Raw genomic sequence first — 12,667 nt, forward strand, 5'->3', positions numbered from 1 at the left:
CCTCCCCTCCCTGCAATATCCCCCCTCCCCTCCCTGCAATATCCCCCCTCCCCTTAGCTCACTGCAATATCCCCCCTCCCCTCAGTACGATATCCCCCTCCCCACACTGCGATATCTCCCCTCCTTCAAGCTCACTGGGATATCCCCCCTCCCCTCCGCTCACTGCAATATCCCCTCTCCCATCAGCTCACTGCGATGTCCCCCCTCCCCTCACTGCGATGTCCCCCCTCCTCCAAGCTCACTGCAATATCCCCCCTCCCCTCCGCTCCCTGCAATATCCCCCCTCCCCTTAGCTCACTGCAAAATCCCCCCTCCCCTCCGCTCACTGCGATATCCCCCTTCCTCTCAGTACGATATCCACCGCCCCTCACTGCTAAACACCCCCTTCCCTCACTGCAATATCCCCCCTTCCCTCAGTGCGATATACCCCCTCCTCCAAGCTCACTGCAAAATCCCCCCTCCCCTCCGCTCCCTGCAATATCCCCTCAGCTCACTGCGATATCCCCCCTCCGTCAGTGCGATATCCCCCCTCCCTACAGTGCGATATACCCCCTCCCCTCACTGCAATATTCCCCCTCCCCTCACTGCGATATACCCCCTACCCTCACTGCGATATCCCCCCTCCTCTCACGGCGATATCCCCCTCCGCTCCTTGCAATATCCCCCCTCCCCTTAGCTCACTGCAATATCCCACCTCCCCTCACTGCAATATCCCCCCTCCCCTCAGCTCACTGCGATATCCCCCCTCCCCTCAGTGCGATATCCCCCTCCCCTCACTGCTATATACCCCATTCCCTCACTGCAATATCCCCCCTCCCCTCACTGCGATATACCCCCTCCCCTCACTGCGATATACCCCCTACCCTCACTGCGATATCCCCCCTCCCCTCACTGCGATATCCCCTCTCCGCTCCCTGCAATATCCCCCCTCCCCTTAGCTCACTGCAATATCCCCCCTCCCCTCACTGCAATATCCCCCCTCCCCTCACTGCGATATCCCACCTCCCCTCAGTGCGATATCCCCCTCCCCTCACTGCTATATACCCCCTACCCTTACTGCGATATCCCCCCTCCCCTCACTGCGATATACCCCCTCCCCGTAGTTCACTGCAATATCCCCCCTCCCCTCACTGCGATATCCCCGCTCCAAGCTCACTGCAAAATCCCCCCTCCCCTCTGCTCACTGCAATATCCCCCCTCCCCTTAGCTCACTGCAATATCCCCCCTCCCCTCGGCTCACTGCGATATCCCCCCTCCACTCAGTGCGATATCCCCCTCCCCTCACTGCTATATACCCCCTTCCCTCACTGCAATATTCCCCCTCCCCTCAGTGCGATATACCCCCTCCCCTCAGTGCGATATACCCCCTCCCCTCACTGCGATATACCCCCTACCCTCACTGCGATATCCCTCTCCTTAGCTCACTGCAATATCCCCCTCCCCTCACTGCTATATACCCACTACCCTCACTGCAATATACCCCCTCCCCTCACTGCGATATCCCCCCTCCGCTCACTGCAATATCCCCCTCCCCTCACTGCTATATACCCACTACCCTCACTGCAATATACCCCCTCCCCTCACTGCGATATCCCGCCTCCGCTCACTGCAATATTCCCCTCCCCTCAGCTCACTGTGATATCCCACCTCCCCTCAGTGAGATATCCCCCTCCCCTCACTGCAATATACCCCCTTCCCTCACTGCGATATCCCCCCTCCCCGTATAACCACTACGCTCATGTTCCATTCTCTCTAAAAAACATGTAGTGAGTACATTTCAGGTATAAAGACTCCTGCACCTGCCCGGATCTCACCTCTTTTCCTGCCTCTGTTAGTCCACGTACAGTGCTTTCATCCAGAAAACTGGCCTTCGTGTTGGGGAACAGTGCTACGTTGTACAGGCACAAAACACCACTGCTTTCAAACAGAATATTCATTTTTGGGGGTGGGTTTGTTTGTCCTAGTTTTGCAGCCAGTGGAAATTAATAAAATGACCCCTCCATAGAGATGCAAAGGCAAAATGATACATGCATTATCATCCGCATTCCACAGAGGGGCAGTGTAACACAAGCATAGCATATTAATAAAGAATATATAGTCAATAGAAATACAACAGGTAGTCTTCGCTATCCAACGTTTCACTTAACAACGAATGGCATATCCAACGCATTACAATGCAACCCTAAGGGCCGTTTTTCGATGTCGAAATGCGTTATCCAACGCCTGAATGCGTTATCCGACGCTCACCGCCACTGCTTAACATGGCACTCACTTTACAGCGGTTTCTCTATCCAACGCTGCTTCCAGAACGGGTTCCGGTGGGTAACCCGAGGACCGCCTGTACTTGTGGTCTGAAACCCTATCCATCCCCATTATGTTTTCGCAGACAATGTTTCCACTGCAGCCAGGGATTCTGGATAATGACATGCAAATGAGCACAGTGCGTCACTCTATACTTCTTATCCATTTAAATATGGAACCATATAAGCTTATGCCTGCGGCATTAGGCTACGATTATACCAGATGCCGCTAAGCGGCAGCGCGATCTGGTGATGTCATCCTCCCACTCCCCACAGAGGTGGTAGGGGGCTTATACAGTCAGGGAATGCAAACATGCTTGGGGTAGAGAAAAGGCTAAATACGAAATAAAGCCAAGGATGACAGAGGGTTTTACAACAGATAGGAGGATGAGCAGATTAGGTGGGTTCCAGTGGTTCTTATCCGCCATTGCATTCGATGTTTCTATGAATAAGTGCGGTATGGTCTGGCATTTAAAGCTCCCAGCTGTCCGACCCTTTACACACCCATCCCATGCTCTGTTTCCTTAGTTGTAGGGCTGTGTGATAGTGAGAAGTAGTGAGCACTGTGCAATATTACCAGTCGTGCTGTGCTGGGTGGGGTATATTCCAGCCGTAACAGGGGGCATCTTTCAGGGCCCCCCCTAAGAGTGCTGCCTGATGCATCAGCTTTTTGTGAATGCACCCGACATTTACGCACGTCCCGCCGATACCCCATTTGGTTCCTAGGGGGGGGGGGGGGGGGGAAATGACACAATAACAGCAATCCGTAAGAAAAATGGATAAAAACACACAAACGCACCAGACATTATTAACCCCTTCCCTCACCCTGAATACAGACTTTATTGTTTAATCATTTTCTGTTGGAACAATATCATCTCATTGTGAAATCATCTCTTCAAAAGCTTCCCGTGGCAGGGATTTCATTTCCTAGGCACAGATACATAGGCTGCACTTATACAGCCGGCGACGCAACCGATGACGTCGCCCATCGCCATTGCGAAAGTTGTATTTTAGATTTTGGAGACGTCGCTGGCTGCAAGGCCAGTGACGTCAGCAAGGGGGCAGGCAGACGGGCGGAGAAGCTCCTGATTGGCTTATAGCCAGTCACACATGGAGACTGTCTCTCAATAAATCAAATACTACGGACTACCAGATTTTTGGTAGCGCTGTCGCTCCGTCGTGCCCACTATAAGCACCGGCGACAATGCATTTGTTTTGACGCGACGTCGTGTCGCATCGCTGTCGCCGTCACTATAAGCACAGCCATAGAAAGGTGCAAAGCTACTGTATACCACGCCTTTACTCCCATGCATATAAAGGAGAAGCTGAAGTGTGCTTTAGTCTAGCACCCTTATATGGATCTCGGCCTTCTTGTCACTTTTATGTTGGTGTAATAACTCCATGTACTGTCTCTTTTGTACAGCGAAGCGTACACAGCTGGCGCTATATAAATAAAAATATACATGCAAAGGGATTCTTAAAATGGCTCCCCACGAGCTGCTTTAGACCAGAGCCCTGATAATTGCAACATTGTGTCACTGCAATATATATACCCACTATAGATCTATTATCTCCGTGTATGTGTTTGTATAAAGAAACAAACACACATAATTATACATACACATAGGTTACATATACTGTATATCAATATACATAATGTATATCAACATATATTTCAATATACACACACAAGAAAAAAAATATCAATATACATACTATATATCAATATAAATACAGTATATATATTTATATAACACATTTTGAAAAGGGTTCATACCTCTCGGGGAAGGATCTACATAATCGAAAACAGCAACAACCTTCCCGAGTTTGGCAGCTGGGAATAAAGAAATGTTACTTTATTGTAGAAGAAAGATATGAATCCCGCAAATTATTGTGCTGAGGCGAGAAGGTAGCTCTGAACTTCAGTGAAACAGGAGTCCTGTGGAGAGCCTTTACACTTTGCTGGGATTAGTTTCCTCCACAGGTAAATCCTTCAAGTTCCAGACACAGCATTATTTGTTCACAAACACTTTGCGGTTTATTTAAAGATGGCTGCACCGTGGCGGAGCAAAGCAACACGGAAATGAAACAGCGCGCGCTGCTCTGTGCTGAGAGCACGCAGAAATGTGTTAACTAATCCCTCCTCTGTTTGTGGTTTTCCGTTTAAAATCCTTTATTTGGAACCACACACTTACATTGTACCTGAACCCTAAGTTTTCCCAAAATTAGCCAGTGGCAATTTTCTTCTGTCCCTGCTGGATAAGGAACTAATCCTTGATGCTGTGGGACTAGGAGGATGCTTTGGGAAGGTCTGTGCCAGGAAATACTGTATACGGACCATCTTCTCAAATAAACTGAAGAACACATCATGAATGACTGAGATGTTTGGCCCAGGTTTCCTAAGCTATGCTATTCCATAAGATAACTTGCAGTCGATTGAAGTCAATTGGCCAAAAGGTGTCTTCCGACGCAGGAATGGCACCGTTTATTAACATGGGCCTATATGTTGCTGTCAGTGCATCATACAGAGGTCATTCAGAAATACACGAGATTAGAGAAACACAGTTGTTTTATTTATTTATTCACACGCTCCCAAAACTGTAACTAGCACACTGATCAGTGCATACCTTCTTTGGCACATGCGAGACCACCAGAACCCCCCCCCCCCCCCCCCCCCGATCACCAGCAGATCATACTCGTCATGTGTTGCTGTCAATGAAAACATGCAGTATTTGTGCGCACACACACACACACACACACACAAACACACACACACACACACACGTCATTTTGACTCCCCACTGACAGCCCTGCCCCTCATGCCCCCTCTCCACTGACAGCTCTGCCCCTCATACCCCCCCACTGACAGCTCTGCCTCTCATACCCCCCACCCACTGACAGCTCTGCCCTTCATACTCCCCACCCACTGACAGCTTTGCCCCTCATACCCCCTCCCAGTGACCGCTCTGCCCCTCATACCCCCCACTGACAGCTCTGCCCCTCATACCCCCCACTGACAGCTCAGCCCCTCATACCCCCTCCCCCACTGACAGCTCTGCCCCTCAAATCCTCCCCCACTGACAGCTCTGCCCCTCAAACCCCCTCCCCCCCCACTGACAGCTCTGCCCCTCAAACCCCCCCACTGACAGCTCTGCCCCTCATACCCCCTCCCCCCCACTGACAGCTCTGCCCCTCATACCCCCTCCCCCCACTGACAGCTCTGCCCTAATATCCCCTCCTCCCCACTGACAGCTCTTCCCCTCATACCCTCCCCCCACTGACTGTTCTGCCCCTCATACCCCCCACTGACAGCTCTGCCCCTCATACCCCCCACTGACAGCTCTGCCCCTCATACCCCCTCCCCCCAACTGACAGCTCTGCCCCTCATACCCTCCCCCCCACTGACAACTCTGCCCCTCATACCCTCCCCCCACTGACAGTTCTGCCCCTCATACCCCCCACTGACAGTTCTGCCCCTCATACCCCCCACTGACAGCTCTGCCCCCCTCTATCCGTCCCCCCTCAGTATGCGGCCGCTTCCCCCTGGACCGGATCACCGCCGCCCCCCAGCGCCGGGCCGAGCTCAGACAGAGCGCCGCCATGTAGGAGAGGACCCCGGGACTGCCCGAGCAGCGCCTGTTAGGAGAGAGACACCCGGAGCGGGCGCTGTGTGGCCTCCCCCACACCCTGTGTTCTTACCTCATATTTACTGTATATTCTATATACACATACTGTGCCACAGGCCCTGTGTCATGTGAGTTTAGCAACAGCTTGTGTGTTATATATATATACATACACACACACACACTGTGCCACAGGCCCTGTGTCATGTGAGCTTAGCAACAGCTTGTGTGTTATATATATATATACATACAAACACACATATATACACACACACACACACACACACACATATATATATATATATATATATATATATATATATATATATATATATATATATATATATATATTTATTTATTTATTACACACACACACATACTGTACTACAGGTCCTATGTCACGTGAGCTTAGCAACAACATGTGTGTTATATACATACATACACACACACACACACACACACACACACGCACTGTGTCATGTGAGCTTAGCAACATTATGTGTGTTATATACATACATACATACATACACACACACACACACATATACACACACACATACTGTGCCACAGGCCCTGTGTCATGTGAGTTTAGCAACATTATGTGTTATATACACACACACACATATATAAATATATATATATATATATATTTATTACACACACACATACTGTACCACAGGTCCTGTGAGCTTAGCAACAGCGTGTGTGTTTGTTTTATGTGTGTGTGTATATATATATACACACACACACACACACACACACACACACACACACACACACACACACATGAAGTCCGCAGCACCCTCAATAGAAAAAGGATTATTTAATCTCAAATCATCAGGCAATCACCAAAACTCCAGAGTGTGTGTGTGTGCGTATATATATATATGATTAAAAATAAGACAATGTGAGAGAGAATCTCTGGGAGCGATCGCGCTGGCGCGCTTTTCAAAAGTTCTTGCGTGTAAAAGAGCTACACAAGCACTAATGCTGGCAGAGCAGCGGCGGCGAAGCCCGGCCAGCGGAGCAAGGTAAAGTCTGACGGAGACACAGCTGAGCGGGAGATTCAAAAGTGCTTTGTGCTGGATAGCACTGAGAGAAGCACTGCGAGCAACGGGACAGGATAAGCCTTCTGAAGCTGCACGTAGTTTAGGTTAGAGACTTCCCCCCTGACCCCCGTTGGTGAGTGTATATTTTGAGTGTTTCCTGGTTCGCCAGAATAAATTCAGTTTTATTCAATTATTGCATCCTGTCTGGTGATGGTGGTCCGTGGTGGTAAAAGGTGTTAAAATTGCTGGTCTCCCGTGACATTGGTCTTTATAGGTATTCCAGTGTAGCTAGGGTCCCTCTGGCCCCCCTGTCTGCAGGTTTCTTTCCCCCTTGCGTGTGTGCTGCTGCGGGGGCGAGCGCGTTTCTGGGGGCTCCCGGTGGCAGCTGCGGCAGGACACCGCCATGTTTAATGTGTTCGCGCATGAGCGGAGGCTTGCGCGTAAGCAGGGCAATCGCGCCGGCCATGTTGAGGTTGGCGCGGGAGTTCGCGCCTGTGCCGTGCAATGCACAGAGGTTGGCAAGCATAGAGGTGGCCATTACATGTGTGCAAGAGCTCTTGGAAGTTGCGCATGCTCAGTTAAGAGTAGCGGCGGCCATTACAGCTTCAGACATGCGCAGTAAAGATCGCGCACGCGGTCCCCATAGGAAAGAGCTGTACCAAGAACTACAATTCCCAGTAGCCTCTGGGGACTGCACTTTCACCCTGGCCACAGGCAGCATTGAAGCCAATAGAGCTGGCAGCTTCTCCTGCAGCAAAGAAGATACAATGTTGTGTGCAGACAGGGTTTTGTCAGTTGGATCCAGGAAGCGATTGGGGAAGGTAGTGTACACAGCTGCAGTGCTCTGCTGTACTAGACCCCAGACACCCCAGGCCAAGGTAGGCCCCACTCCCCACTAGGTTAGTGGGTAAGTTCATAGGGAAGGCCCCTTAGGTAGGGACCCTGCCCTCATCTGAGTCTTGTCAGTGACACAGCTGCAGTGCTGTGGGCTCTGACAAGAAGAGACAGTGTGGCTTGCAGTGCAGCCACAGCAGTTAGTTTGGCAGTTTCAGGGAAGGCCCCTTTCAGTGCAAGGGGGGGTTGCTTTCTATAGTACCCAGTTCTATGTGACATCACAGGTGCCAGTTGCACTCAGTGATCGCGGCCTGCGTCTGGGCTCAGACAGGCTCTACAGCAAGAGACTTTCCAAAGGTGGATCACTCCATGCGGGAGCCACCCACCGCCAGGCAGAGTTGCCGGACGTCACAGAGGAGATCGCAGAGCGGCGGATCCTTTGTGAAGAATCTGCAGCCTCAGGTGCTGGAGCACTGGGCAGGTACAGTCAGTGATCAAGTGCACCAACTTTACCAACAGTCACTCACTTGGGGTATTGTGGGACATTTGGGACTATTGATATAACGTGTGGGGTACAAAGCCCTGCGTGGTGACCGGGTAGTTGTGCCTATTAGTGTTATAGAGGGACACTGTCAATGTCATATTGTTGAAGTATGTTGTGTTGTGTTATTTGCCATATAGTAAACCCTTTTAGCCATAACCTTTGGTGTGGGCTGGTTAATTTATGGATGTTCCTATGTGAGGGCCACTCTACACTCCTAGAATCTCACATAGGTGGAGGCGCTGACAAGAAACGTTCCAGAGGATTCACCCCAGGCTCTCACTAGCGGAGGCTCAGACCTCCTGTGAGCCTGACAGGTATACTGCACCACACCTGGTAACATATGGGTTCCCCCTCACATACACTCTATATGCGATTGGGTGGGGGAATACCTGTTACACCCGTATAAACTATATTTTGTTTAGGTGCCTCCCTACTAGCTGCGCTGTTCTTTGCCCAACCCCAACCAAGCCATGACACATAGCTATTTCCCAGCTTATACTGTGTCTATTGTTTCCAGGCCAGTTGTCCCACCCTCCTTGTTGGATAGAGTCTCTTTTCACCTGCGGTGTGAATTCGCAGAGCCTGGAGTGAAGTTCCCAGTTTGTCCTGAAATCCAAGGAGCAACCATGTTTTGGTGAGATATCGGAGATTCTGGTGATGCATAGTGAGTGTGAATGTATGTCCACTTGTGGGAGACGGGGCCTGTGCTCAGAAGGGGTCTTATTATTATTAGCATTGATTTATAACAGGCCAACATACTCAACTTCACAGTAGGATGGGGTCATAGCCAACAGGAAAGTCCTAAGCATCTTTATACTATATTAGTGAAAGCACTGTATGCCTGCCTGCCTGCATGCATGCATGCCAGCCTGCCTGCCTGCTGGATGTCCGGTGTCCCTAGGGGAAATCTCATTGGTCCCTTGGGCCGCCCCCGCACACCTCTCATTGGCCTGAGGCGGAGTGACGGCCCAAAGGACACACAGGGACACAAACACACACACAGGGACACACACAGGGACACACACACACACACACACACACAGGGACACACACAGGGACACACACACACACACACACACACACACACAGTAGGGGGGGGTGTACATTAGCAGCATGTATAACCCGGGGGGGGGGGGGGCTCACATACCCGCCGGAGCCTCCGCCTCTTCCTCCCCGAAATCAGCCTCCACACCCGCGCGCACCTCCTCCTCTCCCCGTGTCTCCCGCGCTTTCAAACCCCCCCCCCCCCCCCCCGGCGCCACTACAGTCAGCGGAGGAGCGAGTGCCCGGGACACAGCGGGGGAGCGGCAACAACAAGCTGCCTCCCGCCTCAGTTCCACGTGGGAGCGGCCGGACGGGTGAGTGAGCGGCCTTCACCCACCCCTCACCCCCCTTCAAATCACCTCCCCTCCACCCCCCCCCCCCCCCGGCGCCGCTACAGTCAGCGGAGCGAGCGCCCGGGACACAGCGGGGGAGCGGCCACAACAAGCTGCCTCCCGCCTCAGATACACGTGGGAGCGGCCGGACGGGTGAGGGAGCTGCCGGACGTATGAGTGAGCGGCCGGACGGGTGAGGGAGCGGCCTTCACCTCCCCTCACCCCCCTTCACCTCCCCTCACCCCCCTTCACCTCCCCTCACCCCCCTTCACCTCACCTCCCCTCACCCACCCCTCACCTCCCCTCACTCCACTTCCCTTCCACCTCCCTCCACCCCCCCTTCACCTCCCCTCCACCCCCCCTTCACCTCCCCTCCACCCCCCTTCACCTCCCCTTCACCCCCCCCACCTCCCCGTCACCCCCCCCACCTCCCCTTCACCCCCCCCCACCTCCCCTTCACCCCCCCCACCTCCCCTTCACCCCCCACCTCCCCTTCACCCCCCCCACCCCCCCTTCACCTCCCCTCCACCCCCCCCCTTCACCTCCCCTCCACCCCCCCTTCACCTCCCCTCCACCCCCCCTTCACCTCCCCTCCACCCCCCCCTTCACCTCCCCTTCACCTCCCCTCCACCCCCCCCCCTTCACCTCCCCTCCACCCCCCCCCCCCTCACCTCCCCTCCACCCCCCCCTTCACCTCCCCTCCACCCCCCCCTTCACCTCCCCTTCACCCCCCCCTTCACCTCCCCTCCACCCCCCCCCTTCACCTCCCCTCCACCCCCCTTCACCTCCCCTCCACCCCCCCCTTCACCTCCCCTCCACCCCCACCCTTCACCTCCCCTCCACCTCCCCTCCACCCTTCACCTCCCCTCCACCTTCACCCCCCCTTCACCCCCCCTTCACCTTCCCTTCACTCCCCCCTTACAACCTCCCACCACCTCCTCACCACCTCCACCCCCCTTCCCACCTCCCCCACCCCCCTTCCCAACTCCCCACCACCTCCCCCCCCTTCCCACCACCTCCCCCCCACCCCCCCCCTTCCCACCACCTCCCCCCCACCCCCCCCCTTCCCACCACCTCCCCCCCACCTCCCCTTCCCCCCCACCTCCCCACACATGTATATACACACATACACATGTATACACACATACACATGTATACACACACACACATGTATACACACACACATGTATACACACACACATGTGTATACACACACATGTGTATACACACACAAACATGTGTACACACACACAAATGTACACACACACACACACACACACATACAATGTATACACACAAACATGTATACACACACACAAACATGTATACACGTGTATACACACATGTGTATACACACACACACGTATACACACACACAATATATACATACACACAATGTATACACACACACATGTGTATACACACACGTGTATACACACACACACGTGTATACACACACACGTGTATACACACACACGTGTATACACACACGTGTATACACACACACATACGTGTATACACACACATACGTGTATACACACACATACGTGTATACACACACACACGTGTATACACACACACACGTGTATACACACACACGTGTATACACATACACACACACGTGTATACACACACACGTACACATACACACACACACACATGTATACACACACACACACATACAATGTATACACACAAACATTTATACACACACACACCCCAGCACCACCACATCAGCACACCGGTATCCCATGCCCCCCCAGCACACTGGCATTCTCGGCTCCCCACCATTCCCAGCCCCCATCAACACCATCAGCACCCACACATCGCCACCTTTGCACCTCCCCCATCGGCACACCCACATCCGCACCCCCACATCAGCACCAAACCCTCCCAAATCAGCACACCAATACAATCACCATCAGTACAGCCACAGCAGCACTACCACCGCACATGGGCCGCGTGGACCACTCCCCACCCAAATGCCACACCCACACCACAAACATCCCGGGCAACGCCGGGGCTCTCAGCTAGTTATTAATAAAGAGGCCACGGCCTTTACCCACACTCTTAAACCCTTCGCTGCCAGGGGGCATGCAGTGCAATGAGGTTGTTAGCTAAAAAAGATGGACGTTTCCGTTTTAGAAATGAGCGTCAGCTGTGAGTAAAACCGCCATTGGTTTTTTATAGCTCCATGTGTACGGCATTACAATACAAATGGAATAAGTGCATCAAGATATACATGTAGCATCGGTACAGTGGAGTTCCTGCCCAGAAGAGCTTACAATCTAATGTGTTCTAAATAACAGGATAGGTGCAGAAAAACACAAGACTAGAGGAAGAGCCTAGGGGGAAATAAAGATGGATGTGTGGCTTGCAGTTTTATCTGTCCTGTTGTTCTGCAGTGCTTACCTGAGCTGTGTTCTCTGCACTGCTCTGTGTATAGCAGTGTACTGTGGGTTACTGTATCAGAGTTTGTGTTCTCTGCACTGCTCTGTGTATAGCAGTGTACTGTGGGTTACTGTATCAGAGTTTGTGTTCTCTGCACTGCTCTGTGTATAGCAGTGTACTGTGGGTTACTGTATCAGTTTGTGCTCTCTGTACTGTGGGTTACTGTATCAGTTTGTGTTCACTGCACTGTGTATAGGAGTGTACTGTGGGTTACTGTATCAGTTTGTGTTCTCTGCACTGTGCTGTGTATAGCAGTGTACTGTGGGTTACTGTATCAGAGTTTGTGTTCTCTGCACTGTGCTGTGTATAGCAGTGTACTGTGGGTTACTGTATCAGAGTTTGTGTTCTCTGCACTGTGCTGTGTATAGCAGTGTAATGTGGGTTACTGTATCAGAGTTCAGGCAGAAACTGAAGGACATCAGAGAATATTACAACTGACATTATTGGGGCAGATCACTTGGTCCATCAAGCTTCAGTAACCTCTTTCCCA

At 52.2% G+C, this 12,667-nt stretch overlaps 1 protein-coding gene across 2 annotated transcripts in view; it reads left to right on the forward strand.

The window, feature by feature from the left end:
* Window positions 1-8,867: 8,867 nt before the first annotated feature.
* Window positions 8,868-12,667, forward strand: part of LOC142464911 (catechol O-methyltransferase-like) — a 38,569-nt gene continuing 34,769 nt past the window's right edge. The window contains exon 1 of one of the 2 annotated variants that reach the window (XM_075568567.1): window positions 8,868-8,984. The gene's annotated coding sequence lies outside the window, so the exon portion shown is untranslated. The other variant, XM_075568570.1, reaches the window with a different exon arrangement.

This window comes from Ascaphus truei, chromosome 13 (genome assembly GCF_040206685.1).
Source record: "Ascaphus truei isolate aAscTru1 chromosome 13, aAscTru1.hap1, whole genome shotgun sequence".
Classification (NCBI taxonomy): domain Eukaryota; kingdom Metazoa; phylum Chordata; class Amphibia; order Anura; family Ascaphidae; genus Ascaphus; species Ascaphus truei.